The sequence below is a fragment of the Poecilia reticulata genome, chromosome 17 (genome assembly GCF_904066995.2).
Source record: "Poecilia reticulata chromosome 17, P_reticulata-male-v2, whole genome shotgun sequence".
NCBI lineage: Eukaryota > Metazoa > Chordata > Actinopteri > Cyprinodontiformes > Poeciliidae > Poecilia > Poecilia reticulata.
The window spans coordinates 20,627,839-20,647,031 of NC_088846.1; the positions used below are offsets into that span (position 1 = coordinate 20,627,839).

Sequence of the window (19,193 nt, forward strand, 5' to 3'; positions counted from 1 at the left end):
CAATGGCACACACACTCATATGCACTTATTCAGTTTTATATAAGTGTAATACATAAGCAATCCATCTAACAAACTCAATAAATGTTGAAGTGTATCTTACAACAGGCAGCCACACACACCGACATCTCAGAATCCTTATTAAATTTGTAGTAGGGTCACATCTGGTCACTTACATCCAGAGAACAAAAGAAAGGAAGCAGTAGGGGGCTGGTGGTGGTGGTGGTGGTGGTGGTGGTTTGGTACCCGGTATCATATATGGAGATTTGAATCCACCCTGCAGAGTATTAATGTGCGTGTACACGCGCCAAGCATCTGTCACATATAATTGGAGGGTGTCAGGTGTGGACACGGGACCACATTCAGCCCACCCACTACATGAATCGTCTGCCCCTATGACTGGTAGAATCTGTGTGTCAACATCTATATTTATTACGGGGCTGACCCAGAGGTTCGGAGGGATGGCCCCCCAAAAGGGAGTGACTGACTCTCCGGGTTGTCATGAATCACGTCACGTCACCCTCGGACAGGCGTCTCATCTGCAGCGGCCCCTCACCGTCGCTATAAGTGATTTAATCAGAATTCATTGATTGTCCAGTGCTTTTCTCTGGAGAGGATTTTTCTTGGCTCAGGGAAATCGTTCCTCACACTGTCATTAGCGGACATTCTTAAAGTGTAGTTAACAAAATCTCTGGCACAGTGGTAAAATGGGAGTTGTGTAGTCTCAGGGCTGTTACAAAGCCTTAAAAGTAAGAAAAAGTATTGATTTTTATTTAAGTATTTATCTGGACTTTTTTCCTTATCTTATTGAGTAAATGTTTCAGCTGGCCATGTGAGCGGATGTTACTTTTTTTAAGAATGAAAGAAGTAAAAAAGTGGCTTATTCTTTACACAATAAATTTAAAATGAGCATAGATCTTCGGGAAATCATTTAGCAGCTTTATATTTGGGAGTGAAGGCAAGACTTCACTCCCAAAGTCTGCACAGAAAAGAGCGGCAACATGTTCTCTGAAGACACACAGATGCTGTGTGTCTGTGTTTACTTGCATTCCAGCACCACAGGTGTGGTTCAGGTGTTGCACAAGGTGATCTTTATGAAAATCCAATATTATGAGTGTCTCTCTCATAGCTTTAAGCTTGACTACACCACTGGCTTTGGTTTCACATGAAACTTAAGGAAATAAACTGAAAGGTCATATCTGAACTATCAAAACTAAGCAACAACACACAAGTTCATTATTATTATTATTATTATTATTATTATTATTTGTCATCCTAATTTTGGAGAGGACACAAACCTAGTGTAATCTGAAACAATAGCTCAGATGTATGGTGTAAGCGTGCAGCAAACAGCAAAACAAGCTGAAAACACATGAATGATGCAAACTGAAAAACACAAAAATAACAAATGCAACGGAAAAGTGCTGCAAACAAAATATGTTGTAATCACAGAAAATAGAAGCAAAGACCTACAATAAAAAAAAGCTTCTGTCACAGGATAGAAGCTAAAGGGGAAATAGCGCAAATAGAAAAAACATCAAATTCATTCCACTAAAACAGTTATCCAGACCACTAGGGGGAGTCTTGAGTCGGCGAGATTAAATAGCCAGAAAGACTTCGTGTTTGAAGACATCAAGGAAAACACAAAATCCTTCCTCCGAATGTCTTGTGGACATTTGTGACAAAGTGGTTCACTTTGTATTTACTGTTTGTCCCTTATTCGTACTTCTTTTTTGTTTAATCTTTCTAGACTTGGTCATAATGCCTGAGTTTAAACAATGCTACTGCAACTTTGCTTCACACACTATCCCAGGTTTGCTTGTGGTGGCATTATATTGCAGTTTACATCAATATATATGTTTTAGTTAAAGCTAACACTTCTGCACCATCGGCAGAATATGAATGTTTCTTTTGTTCCATGGAATATTTCTGGCAAATTATTTGTTTTTCTTTTCTACTCACCATTGTTTGTCCCTTTTAGACTCTACAGTCTGAGCAGGTGGATGGGAGGGGCCAGCCCAGCATTTCCTGCTTGTGATGTCACTGATTGCCTCACTGGTTTCTACCAAATGAAGGGCTTTTCTTTTTTGTATTGTTTTTGTTTTTGGTTTTTTCTTTAAAGTCAAATTTTTTGAGTTGCCCTGTTCTAAAAGTTTAGATATATAGGTGAGTCTATAAATCAGATCTTGTTTCTCTGTTAAGATTTTGTTGTTTGGTTTGACCTGTTCCATTATGGTATGGCCTAATGAAGTGCCATTGTTTTGCCAATTTGGTACAAGATCAGTAAGATTTCAGATGCTGGAGATGGATGTGAGTCTAAACAAAATACTAGATAATAAAATTCACCAGATGAACCTGGAACTTGCAGACGATGCTGTTTTTTGTTTACCTGTTTTGACCATTTGACTTTATTAGCTCACATGAGTTCACCTCTTTACCACAAACATGTATTTATGTCTGTAGTATTTCTTTACTACGAATCTCTGAGATTCCCATTCGAATTGTTGGTCAACACTTGCTAGTGGCCTTGAGCAAATCTGTTTTCTGGACCGAGTTTGAAGCATTTCATATTCGCTATTGTTTTTACCATTTGCAACATTTTCACCCTTGCTTCTATTTCCTCTAGTTGCAGTATTTTTCCTTTGCATTTTTTCTGATTGTAGATGTTTGCTTCTATTCTTTGTGATTGTAGCATTTTTAATTGCATTTGTTTTTTGTGTATTTGGAGTTAGCACTGTAATCATAATCACTTTCTGTTTACACCTGTTTGTAGCCTGTTTTGCTGCTGTTTGCACCAGAGTGTAGCGGCTCTTTAAAAGTATCTACAGATTCTAAACTCCACAGAAAAAGGCTACATTCGACAATCTAGGTACAACAGATTGGAAAGATCATTCCCCACAAGTTCTGAAGTGGGTGTGGAGGACCAGTAAAATGTTTTCATTTGTGGTTTACCATCGTAAAAACTACCCACCACAAAGTTTTTGTCAAGTTTTCCACTCACACCTTATTAATATTACATTAAAGGGACAAATAATAAATAATGGGAAATTCTGTCTGGAGGAGTATCGCATTTTGGCCCTGATTTTTCTATCATCACTTTAAACATACTGAAATCCATACGTAAGATTACGAGTTACACTCTTTTTTAAAAATGTATCAGTCACTTTCCGACTGACGAGCACTCAAGACTTTCTGATCCCATTTCATCTGAGGATTTGCTGCATCCTAAGTTCTTGGAGATCAAATTGACATTTTTGCAGTTGTTTTATACGTTCAAGCGTTCCGGCACAAGCCGCAAAGTCCCTGTTTCCGCTTTACCACATATGAGTGTCTGCTGACGCATAGAAAAAGTACTGCTCATTACCATCGGTTTTCATTCATGCTTGCTAGGTAATGTGTCACACGGGCTGATGAGACTGCTTGCAGAAGGAATACTGAAGAGGAGAGGCAATTAATGGGGGGGATACAGAGCCGCCTCCACAGCAGAACAACAATGAGATTTGCCTTCATGCAGTCTCTCCGGATAACCTAAATTTAACTTAAATGGCAATATAGTTTGGAGTGCTTTGATAGAAATAGATCACTGGAACTGGAGGGAAGACGAGGTAATGCAATGTCCCTCAGCGCAAATCAAGTCTCGTTGGCTTCCTGATGATATGATGCATCCAGAAATAGAATGTTGCTGACCAAGGAAGTTGTTGCACCTAAAAATCAATACTCTCTCAATTTGTGCCCAGGATAAACTGAAGGCACTTTTTGTAGCGGTGCATTTTGCTTTGCATGTTCAATTCGGCCCTTGCTTTCACGTAAAAGAATTCTGTTTTAAAAGAATACCTAGCAACAAAGTTAGTTTGTTTAAAAAGATATGCAGAGACAAAATGCATTTGAATTTGAAAAGGGAAAGAATGAGATGCACTAAATCACTTTATTTTGATACTTTTAATCAATTTGGAGTTGAACTTTGTTAAAATAATATTTATTTTTTATTTGGTATTTATTACTTTTAAATTTAATTAAAATCTGTTTTTAAAACATTCTCCTTTTTTAAAGCTTTTGAAACTGTATGATATAAACTCAACTTTTACTGTAAAACATTTCAGAACTTTTCAAAGTAATGTACCATAAAAGCAAATAGGACTGTCACACTAAGAATTGTTCCCCTGTAATATTGAGATGAGTGATTTAGGAATATATATTTGTTGATTTCAAGTTCAATACCTCATTAAAGGTATTGAACTGCATATTCCTGTATGCAGACAGGAATAAAAGACCGAGCTGTTTTCCTGCTTCATAAACTTGAGACTACAGATCACCTGTCCTATGCAGAAGCAGCAGCAGCGAAAATAGTCTCGCTTTCACTATCAAAGTTACTGCAAAGGGTAAAAAAACTATTTAGATTTGTCTTTAAGTTTATCAAAGTTTTCCAAGCAGTCTACTCAAAAGTTAAGCCACATTGTCAAGAAAATCAGCAGCATACCACAACTGGATCTCACCTGTCTAGCAACAGGTATCTGGGGTTGAGCTTCTTCAGCCTGTAAATCATAACTGGATTGTTAAAGTCCTACAAGTACTTTTTACTGTTTGTGTACATTTTATTTTTTTCCTCAAGCTCATGTGGATTAAGCTTTAATGAAGTATAGATTTACGGTATGTGGAGTTGTTGGATCATTGTTCTTATACAATAGCTACTATGAGCAGAATTTAAAGGGAATAATTTACTTTTATTTTTGGGCTGTGTGTATTAACACAGTTAAATCTTTCAACATTGTGTTTTACATACAGAAAGGTTGCTCTAATTAGAGTCAACTTTCTCTTCTGTGATGGTGTCCTTGTGATGAGTTTTTTTTTCACATAACTGAGTCTGGGAGAGAAGCATTAATGAGCATGTGTGGGTGAGCATGTATTGTGTGAGTACATACTGTAAGGAGGTGTGAGAACTTTTTTGGCAATGTGTTTCATGGGTTATCCTTTTCCTTTGATTCGTTACAAAGCCTTTTTGAGCTGGTAAAGTTTTATATTGTTGTAGGGTCGTTGCTTAGGAACGTCGTCGTTTCTCTGTCTTCCTTTTTCTGAACAAACCAGTACAACACTTTCCTAGTGTTGCACTGTCTCTTTAGGACTTTCCAGATCTCATTGCGTGCATCTCCAAAGAAACATTGTTACATTAAAATAAATGCAGAAATTGGACATTTTCCCAGTAGTTCTGTGGCTCTCAGAAGTGAGAAGCAACTATTCCAGGTCCACACTGGTTGGTTATTACTTCATCTCACAGCCCATTTAATTAGGGTGTTTCATAAACATTCGACCATTTGTATGCAGCTTTCTAAACACATTTTTATTCAAAAATCTACACATCATAGCCTACATTGAGACCTTGTTATTCAGACCTGGTTCTCCTTGATAAACAGTGGCGGTCTTCCAGCATACCTTCAGATACGTCCCCACAAACAGTTTCTCTTATAGCAAAAAGGACACATCTCTGATTCTGTAAATGTATTGATTTGTAATTCAAACTCCTAAACCAATCAGTGTCCGGCAATCTTAGCAACCTGAATAGACTCTGAACAAACTAGTAGACTTATCAGGCACTCAAGTGGTAAAAGCAATGTACCAAATGGTTATTTGGGTCATAGTTTAAAAATAAAACACTTGATTGTGTATCATAAATATATACAATTTGCTCCAGCAGGAAACGACAAGGAATGACACATTGTGAAAACAGTTAAAACCCTAATAAAACTAAGGTCTAAAAGTATACAAAAAACTATAAAATATCAAATAAAGACATGCAATTAGACTGAACACTTTTGTTGTGTTCAGTCTAATTGAACACAACAAAAGTTGTGTTCAATTAGAACACAACTTTTGTTGTGTTTTGTTGTGTGAACAACACTTTTGTTCACACAACAAAAGTGCTGTGTGAAGTGTCTCATGCAAATTTTACTATTGCATGAGAAGATCATTGTAGAATGATCTTCTCATGCAATAGTAAAATTTTGGGTTTAGTGTTTCTATATAAATCTTCCTTCATTATAGTAGAATTAGCGACATTCAAGGGTTCGTTTTTACCATGATGTCAAGAAACAATGGCTTGTGATGTACAAAAAAATATTTTTCTTTTAGTTGATTTGGATCGAGGCTGGCACGTATTACAGAAATGAACCGCACTATTTTGTTTGGAAGTGGACCAAAACCACCTCAAAATGCAAAAAGTGGTTCTCAGTTGTTCAGTACACACCAGGGGTTGATTGAGTCTTTTCACACCTGCACAAAAGGTTCAGACCAACGGGGGAAAGAACTCTGGTCCGGTTAAAGCAGACCAAATGTGTGAGGTGTGAATACAACCAGAGTGCTCGAAACAAATCCTGCTGTACTGACCATTGATCAAAAAAGCTATTTACATTGGCTTCTTCAAGCATAAGGATGATTTGCCTCAAGATTGGTGGTTTAGAATTTTACATAAATCTCTTAAATGTGCCGATAGAGGCAGCTGTCTGACAGAGTGTTAATTTAACACTCCAACTGAAGCAGTAATAGTTTTGTCTTTTGCCAACATGCGACAGTCAGTTTTTGCCCATATGGCTCCGAACATGCTCACAAGCTGCTGTCAGTCAGTGACGATACCTCCCACACCAAGCAGGAGAAATGAAATAGGCTTGCCTGCGTTGCTCGTCCAGCAAAACAGCAGCAGATGGTGAGAATTCTGGATCCGCAGGCCTTTGTGATGGACACCTATGAGGCTCGACTGAGTGACAGCTGTTTCTCAGTGTGTGTCCAGATACGCTGCAGTCAGCCTTGGATAAGGAAAATGACCTGGAGGGTGGAATGGCAGGGGGCTGGATACTAAAAACGTAATTACATCCATGCTGCCATTAACACACACCCTCAGGTGTCTTATCTACTAGTATTAACATGGAGAGGGTCAGCTTAGGCAAATAATTGTTTTGAGGATTGCATGATTTGTAACTTCAAACAAAAGTCAGCTACTATGTGCTAAGACAGTTTCATTTCTTCAAAGAAGTGCACAGAAGCAGAATCTGTGTTTGGGTTTGATAACTTCTGGGTCATCCCTGTCTTAGAGTTCGACTTTTTCCTTTTTTGATTCGTCTAAGTGGACACCTCAGCTGTCTGTGTTTTCTCTGTTAATTACTCTCTCACAGCTGCTCAACATTCCCCCAATTATAAACTGATGTCACTGATCACATCTCCACTATCTCTAAACTTTTCTCATATCATTCTAACTCCTGCTCTTCTTGTGTCCCACCTGCCAGTTCAGTTCAGTTCTTAAATTTCGTTCATTGTACTAAGAGGCTCCTGCAATCCTGTTGTCATAGTTACAAAGACAAAAAGTTTTGATTTCATCTGCAGTTCAAAAATAATGAAATGAAATGACATCAGAATTACATAGGGCTTTTCAGGACTCTTTACAATGAAATCAGTCATTCACATGCAGATACTATGTTTTTGTTCAGTTAATTATTTCTAGATGTAGAGTTTAAGCCGCTTTATGTCCATCACACGATGAAGTAAAACTCTTGGTAATGGCATTAAATTGTTGTAAGGAACATCTGTTGCATATTTCACCTGCCTGCTGCAATCTGTTTAGCCAAGAGATTTGACATTTGTCAAATCTCGTTAAGATTAGTGAACAAATCTTAACGTTACCAAAGAGAATTGGGACATTAGGAAACTTTCTGCATATTTTCATCATATATTTATAGTCATGCTTCCCACACCTTTCCGTTTTTAGAAGGCAGGAATGCAAATCCCTGATCTTTAATGTGTGTGTGCATGTGTGTGTGTAGGCGTGTGCGCACGCGTGTGCGTGTGTGTGTGTTTCAACAATTGTCAGTTGTCAATTTAACACATGCATAAGATGGAAAAGAAAGAGTAAGTGATAATGATTCTAGTCTGACACTATTTTTATCATGGACAAAGGTGAATGATTATCATATAAAATTAGATTCAGTGTTTTCTGTCTTGTTAGTTTTCTTTTTTACCAATATAGGAAAGCATTTTTAAGAAACCTTTGAGATAATGCTCTTTCTTTATATTAATTAAAATAAAATCAGGGTACTTATCAGCAGTGTGTTTGCTTTATTTGCAGACATCATTGGTTCTTAGTTGTCAATGCCATGTTATTATATTGCATTTGTCAGTGTTGACTGTGCCAGCATGATGATGTCACTGACATGCAGCAGCTGCCAAGCCTTCAAACAAACAAGCATGAGTTGTTCTACAGCGACAACAAATAACAGAGCGACAGAGACGAACCCAGAAACTCACTGACCATGTCCAAAAAGATACAGTTTCCATGGGCTCAGGTGAACCGTTTCATCATCTAAAGTCATAAATGTTTGCTTATTCTACTAGCCTGAATTTTTTACTCTTAATCTATAAATGTTCATTAAAAATAAAAGTATTTGTTTTCTTCAGACACTGACTGCTCACAACAGAAGGTCAGGCAGGCATGCAGGAGTCTTGTCCAAGAATAACAAACATTCAGCACTCAATATTTGCTGGTGTGCTTATCAAATATAGATAAACATAAGTTTGATTTAGAAGTACTCCCACCATATTTTTGTGATTTATTGTAGTCTTAATGTATAATTTTATTTTTGGCAAATTTTTTTGTAAAGATGTAGTCACATTGTTTCCTGTTCTGTGATGTATGCTGGCATTTAAAAAAAAACAAACAAAAAACATGTCATGTGGGTTTAAACATAAGGACATAATACTAATCCAACACTGTAATACCCACTCCAGTTTCCACGGATTTTTGGGATATAAAATTCTGTCACAAATTAGCTCAATAGCGCAACACCTTTATTGTACATGTAGAGTGAAGATATAAAAAAAAATCAGTACCAGTCAGTACTCTTGAGATGTGACTGAAATATGATTAGGGTGTATGTATTTACTCCCAGAATACCTGGTACAGCCTTATTGGTTCAATGCATGCTTACCAAATGAATACAGCCTGGTTTTAAGCTTTAACTCACACTGGATGTTTATTAGCAGAACATTCAAAATGCATTGTTCCCCAGCACAACTTCTAAAGGTGACACCAAATGAAAACAGAGAACTCGCAGTTATCATGACGTTCTGCTATTTGGACACATTGGTGTTTCTCATGCAGCTATGGTGGAGAAAAAGGTAGGCCGCACCAAAAACTTTTGATAGCAAATGCGTAGTTTCAGCAGCAGTAATTAAGTATTATGTAGCTGCACTTAACTTAGTGTTGAAATAACTCCATGGAGATTTTATATGTGTGAATTTAAAAATGTTTTAGTCTGAGGCTGATTTAAAAATTTCTAAATATCAACACTAAGTGTTTTCAAGTGGCTATATTGTTGTATAGTCTATCTGTCCAGGCATATCCCTGCTTAAGATGCTACTTTATCTATTAAAAAAAAAAAAAAAGACAAGCAAATCCACTCACTTCTGTGTTGTTCTCTTTTGTAAGTGTTAGATCACATTCTAAAAATTGACAGTCTTTATCTACTGTTGATCAAAGTTTTAAAAAATGGGTTATACATGTTTATTTTTATGGATGAAAGCATACCAAATACTGTGACTTAACTGTCACAGCCCAACACTGGGCATTTTGCTACAACTTCACAAGTATTTTGTTCAAACTGCTAAACTAATGTTGACAAAAGAGTCCCAGATAACCAATGAAGGAAGGCCGCATGAAAAGCTTCTTAATGTGTTTTGCGTTTATTCATACGTGAATCACTGCCTACTCTTATTTTAGCTAATCTTAAAGAGATCTTAAGGAGCTTAAATAACCTTTGTCTCAGCTAGATTAACTTTATATTAAGAAAAATATGCGCTATATATGGTTGAACAAATGAAACTCGCATATCATTACTAGTCCCTCTGCTTTTTTTTTGTAGTTAAGGTTATGATAAGCACACAAGCTTGTAACCTAGGAAACTGTAGAAAGAGCATCTGATAGAGATGCCTCCTGGTTTGACAGATTGTTTTCACTCAGACATAGTCAACTACTGCATGGGCACCAGCCAAAAAACAGATTTTGTTAACAGACTGTCTGTCTCATACTGAAATCATTGCAACGAGATGATTTGAACCAACATGATTAAAAGTTATATTTAGTCATGTTCTGCGTGACATCTGTGAGCTCACGATATCTTCCACCATGTAAGGACTGTGTAGGAATGTAACCTTATCTATGCTGGAAAAGTGGTTGTATGTTCTGCTCTCCCAGGAGGATAGAAACAGCTAATCAATACAGATTGACTTAAAAGTCATTCAGGCATGGTGCTACTGCGTACTAATATGTTATTTGAGCCAAAGGACTGAAAAGCAAAATGTTTTATTGGTCATTTGCTTGCAGGGCGAGTCTTTAAGCTGAAGAGAAATATCGTGTTTGGACACTTCTGGGTAATTAAGTTTATTACACCAAACTAATGCTAGGGCACTGAAGGAACATGAATTGCATCACTCCTATTGACTTGACTTGAACATTCAAAAACGTAGAGTGGTTGTAGTTTTACTTGGCCGACTGTCTTTTATAAAATGAACCGATTGATTCTGACTGTGTTCTGTGTTTCTGGCAAGCACCTTCTTCCATAAAGATTTGCTTTGTAATCTGAAAACAACAACTTTGGAACTAGTGCAGAGTCTTTATCGTATCACATACTGTAGGTGCTTATTTGATGCTTCATTAATACTGAATTCTGATGCACAAGGCGTCTTGCTTTCATAAAGTTTCTAGAGGGAAAAAAGAGTGCAAGCAAGTGAATATCCTCAAAGAGACAGTAGGATAATTAATACTCTAACTAATTCATGGTGCCCTAGCTTTGTCTTCATCAGGATCATTATCTGTTGCAGTATACCCTCCTGTTCTGTGTTACTGCAATAAACTGATTGAACAAACAGAACTCCATAAATCAGCATAATTGTCATTCTCATGCAAAGTGCTACACTAAGCATGTTGTCTATTAGTTGGAATTTCTACAGTAAAGCTGCTTTATATCTAAAGAGAAAATTTAAAGAAAGACTTGCAGAAGGTAAAAATGAGGTGCAGACAAAGAAAATTTATCATGCAGGAAAATCATCCAAAAAGGACCTGGTGGTCCAAGATTATTAAAAGTTATTGTTGGTCCTCATCTTAAAAGACCAGAATGTTTTGTTTTTCTTTACCACAACAGACGATAATCTTCATGAAGATGTGTGACCAGAATTATTCTGACCTAAATTGGGATGGGCCTGGATTCCACCAAACTGTTTTGAGAATCTTGTAGAGGGATGCCCAGTGTTTGAAGTTAAATATTAGTTGATTAATGAAGCCTAACTCTTTTAGTCTACATTAAAAAAAATGAATGTAAGAAACGTAGTGATCTTTGCTGTGATCATAAGCTGTGAATAACAGATTTTGATTACAAAAACTATCAAGGATTTCTGATTTAAGAGTATGGCTGTTTTCAGCCACGTGTCAATCAATGAACAAAGGCTCTATTATGGGAGGGGATGAGTTGGAGGGGAGTCGTTCAACAGAAGGGAACAGGGGTGTGGGGGAGCTAGATGATATTCGGCTGTTGTCCTCCCCAGGGGGTACAGGATGTCGCTCACAGGTGTGAATGAAGAGCCTGGTTGGTTGCCTCAGCTCCCCACGTTTCCCTCTTATACTACGTCTTTCCCTCTCACAGAGCTTCATTTTTTTTTTTATAGAGCTGCCACACACAATTCCCAAAGAGTTGCTTGCTGACTGGCAGTTACTTTAATGTTGAATACGTGTGAAAGATGGGAAAGCCTGTACCTGCTATGTGCGTCAGCCTCTTAAAGTGAACACTTACCTTTTTGTTGTGCAAGTGAGGAGTAGGAGAAGGAGAGTTCTAGGATTTCCACATTTTGAAAGCACCATAACGAAGAACATGGAAAAGAATGTTTCATATTTAAATCTATTTCTGACGAAAATAAAAAGCATTAGGTAACTCAGTGCTAGATTTGGCTGAAAGCCAAGAAAATAACTTTGTCTCCAGCGAATTTTCTTCCTGAAAATATTGTTTTTCATTGTCCAAAGAGGCTGTCCCTTGAAATAATACCGTTTAATCCCTCTGTCTTTGCCGGTATTCTACCGACATATTAAACACGTTCCTACCACACAAGCTCTGCCTGCCTTAATGACACAGATTGAGCTTGCATTCATTAAAAGGAGAGAGAAGAGACATCAGCACAGGCTATGTGTTAGGGTGCGAATTTTACTCTCATACTCGACAACTAGTCTCTCATCCTCTCACTCTCTCTCTCTGTCATCATTACCTCTCATCCCCAATGTTGTGTGTGAGCACATTCACATGAATGTGTTCAATAGAGGAGTTCACATTTGTGAGAAGCTTGACCTGAGCTGTGTCTTGTTTTAATGAACATAGAATGAACACATTTCACCCTGAAGTAATTTAATAGCAAAAGGGAGATTTACAGTTTTTAAGAAGGAAACTTTGACTATATGATGCAAAAAGATCCTTAGCATTTTCAGTCAAGGTGTGAGCTGACTGATTGCTGGGTGCATGTCTGTGTGTGTGTGGGTGCATGTGTGAGGGGCAAGGGGGAATTTAGCCTTATACCCGTAGACAAACTATTATTAGCACATTTGTGGAAACACACATATACATATACACATGATGTAGACATATACATCTTATCTTGCTTTAAACGTAACTACACTATCTTAAGATTTTCCTTCATACAGAAGGCTCAACAAATTTCTTATCCATGGATAGGAGGTAAAGCAAACATGAACAGGATTGGTGTTCATGTTTGCACCATCTAACTTGTCTCTCAGGTCATCCTACAGTTTTAGCACCTAAAACAACAATACATACATTGTCTTGAAGATTTTGTTGGCTAATGTTCTTAAACACAGTCAAGAAGAGAAACATCCATCCATCCATTTTCTTGACACCCTTGTCCCTTAGTGGGGGTTGGGAGGGTTGCTGGTTCCTATCTCCAGCTAACGTTCCGGGCGAGAGGCGGGGTTCACCCTGGACAGGTCGCCAGTCTGTCGCAGGAAGAGAAACATAAAAATTTGAATTCTGAAGATTTTTTTATTTTATGGATGTATTATCAAAAAATGTGAGGTACATTAGTGTTTTGGGTGTTTTATTCGGGACAACTATAACTTTCCTTTCTTGTAGTGAATCAGTAATACTATTTGTTTTTGACAATAACATCTGAAAGAGCAAAACAATCTCATCTGCAATGACTTGATGGCAGTCATTGCAATCAAAAAATGGTCTAAATGGGCTGTATTTCATTAAAATGTAAAATCTTGTTTTCTTAATACAAAAATAATACACTTTGGGAATGAGAGTATCAATTCTAGTTGATACACCACTATAGGAAATGACTCATGTGGGACATGACAACAAGAGAGAATAAAATTTGTGTTAGGCGATGCAATCCTTGATATGCTAATTTCTGAATAATGTTATGACCTATTTATAAGCTTCATTTCTTAAAATATATTTGAAAAAAAAAGCAGGAACTGGTTCAAGCCAGACATGTGAACTTAGCTTATGAAGTTTAGTTGCTGAAATATTCAAACAAATTAAATCATTTTAGCTGACTGAAATAGTTATTTTTAAGAATGAACTGGGAAAACACTGCTTATTCTATTTAGCAAATATGTCCCAAGATTTAGATGCTCAAGAAATACAACTGTGTTTATCTATAGGTAGAAGTAGTATATTAGTAGATCCTCGTGAGAAATATGGGGCAGGACTACAAAGAGCATAAACACATCCCTTTTGACAAATCTCAAGGTTTTTTTTTGGGGGGGGGATTACACCCAGAAGCTAATTATACATAATTCAGTGTTTGCACAACCTTGCCCTAAGCACTATGAGTAATGTTTGACTAAATGAGCACAAAGCAAAAATGACAAAAGTGATGAAACTGCAAAAGGTGACTTTGCTCACTTAATTCTTACTTAGTTCAAAATTCAACAATTGTTGTGGTTCACAACAAATAAAATGTATCCAAAATGGACATTTTGTGATCCCATAGGGTGCACCACAAAACTTCTTAGCATGCTGCATCCCAGTAAGTTCAAAAACCAGCAGGCTCTCCTGCTGTGGAGCACCTGCTGTTTCCCAACCACTCTCTTTCACAAGCAAAATAAAAAACGCAGAAGGAAACGAAGCGTTATGTGCTCGTGGTTTTTAAGAATAGTCAGCTGAACACACTTCTAATAAAACTTGGTCTCTGTTAAATAATGCTGACTCTGCAGTTAAGGGTACATAATAGGATGAAAAACAAAGAGAATGTTTTTCTCTTTGTTTTTCAGGGGTCAAGTAACATTTGGCAAGGATGGATCAGGTTTCAAAAATTATAATCAAAACAGATAGCAGACTTTAACATTTAGTACATGACTTTATCAAATAGGACGTTCTTAAAAGAACAGTTTCTAGTTGGAATCTGTCCCTTGTGAGCTCTTCCAAACTCTTCAATTGGCTTTACTTCACAGTCCTCTCAAAATTGTAGTTATTCCTATTTTTGTTTTCCTCTCCATCTTACTGTGGTTGTGTAGTATAACATAAACTAACGTTCTGTGTTAGTTTCTGAGAACCTAACTTTTTGGTTATTACTATCTGTAAACCATTATTATCAAAAAATATCCAAATAACATTTTAAAGTGTTAAATGTGTTTAAGCAAAAGTTTTAAATTTCGTAATCCCATCAGTCTAAGTGTACTTGACCCATACAATGTATGGGCTGCATTTTGTTATTCGAAATACTTACATAAACTGCATTTCGATGATATTCATCCATTACTAGTAATGAATATGTGTCAGTTGAGACCAAATCCTATCTGAGAAAAACTGAAAACCATTTCTCTCTGGGATGAAGTAAACCTGATTGTTTTCCCTGCTGAATTCTCAGGATTTCAACCCAAAATATTCCATTTGCATGATCGAAACCTTTGATTCCCGCAGCGAATAGAAAGAAAGACTCTTGAAATTTGGTAGCTGAGAATATTCTGTGTGGTTATTTTTTGCTTCCTGGCCAAGAAACATTGCAATACATGACAGATAGTTGTGGTCATGCTTGGTTAGTCAGTCAGCAGAGGTAGTTTTACCCTCTGAGCTGGAAACATCTCCTGATCAGTGGTCCATGTCTTCAAACCTTCGCCCACAACTCCTTCTCTTCACTCACTTCTCCCTCTCTGTCTTCTGTTGCTCTCATAGGGCTTGTGTTTACAGCAGAGTACCTCCTGCTCAATGACAGATATGACAGAGCCTGCCATGAGTCTGTGTTTAGGAGAAAAGTAGCATCATTGCTACCATGCTCACGAGTCCCATTAAAGCCATGGCCGGATTATAACCTCCACCCCCAAAAATATAATAAATAAAACAAACCTAACCACTGAATAATTCATGAGTTGACACTCAGGAGGAGTGCAGTGGGTGGGAGGATGGTTGCATCATCACTTGTGTCTGGGCCTGTCTTATGAGTTCTTTATTCCAACCCTGAAAATGCGAGAGGGTTTTGGGAGGAGGAGGGGCGTGTTTGTACAAAAACCTCACAGCGAGAGTGGGAGAGAGCGTGAGTAAAGGGCAGAGAATGTAAAGTCTCAAACAATAGCTCCATTTCAACCATGCATCCACACTTCTGGCTTTACATGCTCTTCAAAAATACTGGAACAAAAAGGATGGGTGTGGCTGCAATGCCGGAGGCGAATCTGGGAATCCTCCCAGGAAAAGCCCTGAGCACTAACTGCCCCTCAACCATTTCCCCTCTGACACTTGGAACATGATTAAGACGTGTCTAGAGCCAGAAGAAAGATTATTAGGTGCAGTGCATCCCTTAAAGCTGGGTAAGGTGTGAGCTTGTCTTATTTTCATCCGCAAGAAGAAACTGTTCTCCTGGAAGACACAGAAAATGGGATCAATCAGAGCAAAGATACTCTGATGGGGAGATGAGAAGTGGAGCGATGCACGCCACAGAGCAGAGGCAAAGCAGCGCTAAGAGGAGGGAGGAGTCATCTTTTATTGATTCAGGCATTAATGTACATTATGTACAAATTGGTCGAGGGTGGCCCCTCATGCGCAGTCCTGTGCTGTGCCAACAAATTGAAGCAATTGCCTTGATATCCACTTGTGGGCGTATGGGAGCTTGCATTTCAAATCCAATGTGATTTTTTTTTTTTTTTTCCTTGTTTGTTTGGACATTTTACCCAACTCGTTTGATCCATACTCATATAGTTTGTTTTATTAGTTAGAAGAAAAAAGAAAAAAGCTGCAATAAATATCTGTGAATCTTCTCTTGTCAAGAGTCCCACCCCTGCTTTTATTTATGACAGCTGAAAAGCGCACAGGAGGGCGTAAATAAAGAATGGAGACTACCTTTATTTCCCAAAGGTGGCGCTGACTCTGACAGTTGACAATCTGTCAGCCTTTTTCATACCAGTGGGGCAAACATCATGAATCAGCTTGCTCAAGAGGGGAGAAAACAAAGATATATGTCCAAGAGCATGAATGTTTTGTGCTCCTCTATGCTGAAGATACTTGTGTTTATTCCAATAATTGGATCTTATTAAAATCTTCTGTTCTCAAGTCACATATGTGAGGTTTTATGCAGAACTCCATTCCAATGCAGACTCTGACCAAGGTCTGCACACAAACAAAAGCAAACACACTTGACACACACGCACACACACAACCGTGTCCCTTTGTGGACCGTTGCCATGCAACATTTCTCTGATTAGGTTAGTTGAGCTCTAGTGAATGTGCACTCACACACACGCACACACACCACAACACACACTCCTCCCGGTTGATGAGGATCAGATCACACACAAACTCGTCGCCACACCCATCCTCCTCTCCCGCGGGACGCAGCTGCTCCTCCAAGGCCGAGGATGGAGAGGGGAGAGAGACGTGACTCTTACAGCAGGAGGGAAGTGGTCTCCTCCTCTCTGTGAGTTCTGCTGCTCAGTCCAGGGTCGATGCTTTCCTTGGCTGTGATGATTGATGGTTCGTTGTTGGTTAAATTAAGTTTTATTATCGTTAAATATCAACTGCACAACCCATTTTTTTTCTTAGAATACATACACTTTGCCATTTAATCAGCGATAAACCACACCATTTGGATTCTGCTTCTGCTTTATGTGTGTGTGAAGTTCATTTCCTGATGTTTTAATTTTTTTTATTTTTCATTTCTAAGGATTTTGCTATGAAAAGAATGCATTCACGTCAAGTGGACTTGAAATCGACACACTCCACTAGAGCTTTTTTACTATATTTGCTGGAGAACTTCTAAGCCTATATTCTTTTGTATGAGTTTATATTTGTGCTTACAATGGAAGCTGATCTGTCTTCAGAGGTACACATTGATCGTATAATCCCAAGATATATTAAGTCTCGAGTCATTTTGTGTGTGACTAAACTGTTTGTGTTGGATCCTCTCGGAAGGGTGAAGTATCAAAGATTAGACATCGATTGGAAGGGTTTTGTTGTTTACAAAAATTTATTCATACAAATCTTACAACACTTTCATGACATTGAGAAACGTAAGAACCCCATATAAGGACTTGTGTGTGTAACGATGCCACTTTGCACTGAGGTTAAGTTCTAAAACACAATGTTCTCAAATAGATAAGAGTTTACACATTGAAGTAAGGCGTTGGGCGCTGTCAGAACTATCAACAACAGGCATTTTCTATGATCTGAACAACATCTCTGGTATTATGCTCTTAGACCCTTTTTTTTAAATTTATTCGAAATAGTGTTGCACAGAGTTGTAAAGAATATATATAGGGGCTATTTTTTGATCATATAAGTTACTGACCAATATCAAAATAATCAACAACACCTCATAATCAACAATAACAAACACTGGTCATTGTTCACAAACTCTCACAGACACTAAACAACCCAAACTCATGCACACATACACGCACGCGCGCGCACACACTCGCATGTTGCCTGCTCCACCAACATATACATTCTATTCTTGTCTACAATATATATATATTTCATTTTTACTCAAAAAAACTCATTGGCCATGCTGTGAAAACAAAAGCCTAATTCTACTACTGTTAGGGCAGACTAAGCTGAGCAATTAAACAGAGTAAAAGGAAGTTTCAATGTAAGCTAATGGACTGCAGCATCGTAGGGCCACTGAAATTGCCATCTGTCACTCGTGGCGAATTTTTCTTATTTTTTATTTATTTTTTTGTTCTTTTCATTATTTTTTTTTAGATTTCTCACATCAAAGCAAGGCACAAAAGCCAAAAGCTGTTTCCACCGCCACGTCTGTGTTCGGTCACTCATGATACACATACATGTGTGTTTGCCACACACACACACACACGCACGCACGCACACTCACGCACACGCATACACACAAAAAGCTTGTGGTTTAAAGCCGAATTAGAAGAGAAGTGTGTTGGTATTTTCTATGGGGAGAACACAGACCGCTGATTCGATTGCAAGAGTACGCACAAAGCTGCAATTGCATACGAGGGAATAAATACTTGGAATGTTCCCTTATAAAAAGTCAGGGGGGGTGGGGGAGGTTTCTTGTCTGCTGGAAGGGGTGAACTTCATTCAGCCGTGTTCTGGGAAAACCTATCATCCTGCAGGAAAACCTCTGTGAAGGGAATTCAACATCTGATATTCTGCTTTTATCAGACTCATTGACCCTAATCTCACTGAGGCAGAAGAAGCCCTCACCTCTTCTCTGGTTTTAACACATCCTGCCTTCCCTGACTCTTGGGGTGCTGCGGCTGGTTTCTTGTGCAACCTCTCTTTCCCTCTCCACTTCTTCTACACTCTCTCGTCTCCATTTCTCAACCTGACACTCTTCCTCGTTCTTTTTCCTCACTGCACAGTAGACATCCAACACAGGCCAGCTTCTCACTAACAGTTGAAACACAGCACTAAATCAGCAAAGGCCATGTAGACTAAAATGAAATTTTAAAAAACTGCTACAATAAGACAAAAAGTAATCAGCGTTCTGTTATGTCCACCATGACAGTGGCAGGGGAGGTAAAGATTCAACAAGTCAGTGCAGTTCCAGTATCTACCACCTCTAGCCCTCATTGTTCACATTTTTTGTCACAATATAGCAGAGGGGAGGGGTTCGGAAATGAGCTTGGCGCAGCCCACTTTACAAAAATAGCAATAAAAGCACATAGGCATGCAGTCTCTACGCGAGAATTAGCA

General features: G+C 38.2%; 1 protein-coding gene across 1 annotated transcript in view; it reads right to left on the bottom strand.

Annotated features, from left to right (window-relative positions):
- clul1 (clusterin-like 1 (retinal)) overlaps positions 1-19,193 on the bottom strand; it is a 198,717-nt gene that overhangs the window by 124,787 nt on the left and 54,737 nt on the right. The gene's annotated exons all lie outside the window — the stretch shown is intronic.